We start from the raw sequence: 2,403 nt of genomic DNA on the forward strand, positions 1-2,403 counted from the left end.
AGTGGTAGAGAATCTGCCTGCCGATGCAGGAAGATGCAGGAGATGTGGGTCAGGAAGATTGCCTGGAGGAGGGCATGGCAACCCACGCCGGTTGTCTTGCCTGGGAAATCCCACAGACAGAGGAGCCTGGCGGGCTCCAGTCCATGGGGCTGTAAAACTGTCATTTTAGACTTAGTGACTAAACAGCAAGTGAGGTCACCAGGTTTGTTATTATGGGAAGAGAACACCTTTACAAATGAAAATTTCCTTCCTGCTTCTTGGCAGAAAGGGGTTAGAGCAGAGAACAGTTCCTGTGTGTGCTGTTTCTCACTTGCCTTCAGGTCAAAAGGATCCTTACTCTAAATTGGCATATTTTGGGGTGGCATATTCTAAATCTCTTCAGCTTCATTAGCTGAGCAAATTATCACCAGCCCCATATATTCTTGGCACATAGTTTTTATATAGTATAGAAAAGCTAAATATATTTGGGTCTATGGATAAATATGAAAAACTGTACTATAAAGAAATGTCGTTTCTGAAGATTGTGAGATGGGGAACTCCCTGATGGTTCAGTGGTTAAGGTTTTGTGCTTCCTCTCCAGAGGCGAGGGTTTGATCCCTGGTCGGGGAACTAAAATCCCACATACTGTGCAGTGCAGCCAAGGAAAATAAATGAAAGAAAAAAAAAGAAAAAGAAATGAGTATTTTTAAAAAGATGGTATATAAAGCGAAGTTCTAAGCACCTCTTTGAGTCCCTCATTTTTGAGTGCTCCCATGTGTATGTGTGACACATATGTTAATAAACATTTAAAAAAAGATTGTGAGATGGTCTATATTTTAAAAATTTGCTAGTCTGCTCGGACAATACTGGTATGTGAGAGACAGTTCATTATTGTCCACTTCCTAGTTTTCTCTGTAAAAGAAAATCTATAAATGGTTAAAAATTATAATTGCTATATGTAATTAAAACTACTAGAAACAATATTAATGAAGGGAAACAATTATGTGTAAAAGGTATGTGAGGAAAGTATGATATGTTTTCTGTAAGGAAATGTATGAGGAATGAATATGTTTTAGTTAAGAGTAACTTTATTATAAAGTAGTATGACTGGTTTTTCCAGAATGAAAAGAGGAAAATAAACAAAGGGCTCAGTGAACAGAAGAAGGCTGTAAAAGTTTTGCAGAAAAGAGATCTGATCTCATGTAGTCAAACTGAATAAGATTTGAGTGGGTTTATTTATAAGGTTAAAAAAATGAGCCTTAAACATGACACCATAAAATTCCTAGAAGAGAACATACACAAATTATTCTCTGACATAAATCGTACCAATGTTTTCTTAGGTCTCCCAAGGCAATGGAAGTACAGGCAAAAGTAAACAAATGGGACCTAATCAAACTTACAAGCTTTCGCACAGCAAAGGAAACCATAAACAAAATGAAAAGACAGCCTACAGACTGGGAGTAAATATTTGCAAATGATGCAACCAACAAGGGATCAACTTCCAAAACATACAAGTAGCTCCTTCAATAACAAAAAAAACCAACTCAATCAAAAGATATGCAGAAGACCTAAACAGACATTTCTCCAAAGACGATGTACAGGTGACCAGTAGGTGCATGAAAAGATGCTCAACATCACTAATTATTAGAGACATACAAGTCAAAACCATAATAAGGTACCACCTCACACCAGTCAGCACGGCCACCATTCAGAAATCTAAAATCAATAAACACTGAGAGTCTGTGGGAATAAGGGAACCCTCCTACACTGTTGGTGGGAATGTAAATCGGTGCAGCCACTATGAAAAACAGTATGAAGATCTCTCAAAAAATGAAAACTAGAGTCCCATATAACCCAGCAATCCCACTCCTGGGCATATATTCAGATAAAACTGTAATTAAAAAAGATACATGCATCCCTATGTTCATAACAGCACCAGTCGCAGTAGCCAAGACATGGAAACACCCTACGTGCCCATCCGTAGAGGAATGGATAAAGATGTGGTGTGTGTACACATACTACGTGAAATACTACTCAGCCATTAAAAAGAGCGAAATAACGCCATGTGCAGCACCATGGATGGACCTAGAGATTACCATGCTAAACAGAGTGAGTCAGAAAGACAAATGCCACATGTTATAACTTACATCTGGAATCTACAACACAACACAAATGAACCTGTCTATGAAACAGACTCACAGACGGAGAGGACAGGCTTGTGATGGCCAAGGGGGAGAGGGATGGACTGGAGATTTGGGGTTGGTGGATGCAAACGATTACATTTAGAATGGATACTCGACAAGGCCCTACTGTGCACCACATGGAACTGGATCCAACCTTCTGGGATAAACCGTAATGGAAAAGAATATTTAAAAACAAGAATGTATGTGTGAAACTGAGGCACTTTGATGTACAGCAGAGATG

Source organism: Odocoileus virginianus, chromosome 2, assembly GCF_023699985.2.
Source record: "Odocoileus virginianus isolate 20LAN1187 ecotype Illinois chromosome 2, Ovbor_1.2, whole genome shotgun sequence".
Lineage (NCBI taxonomy): Eukaryota > Metazoa > Chordata > Mammalia > Artiodactyla > Cervidae > Odocoileus > Odocoileus virginianus.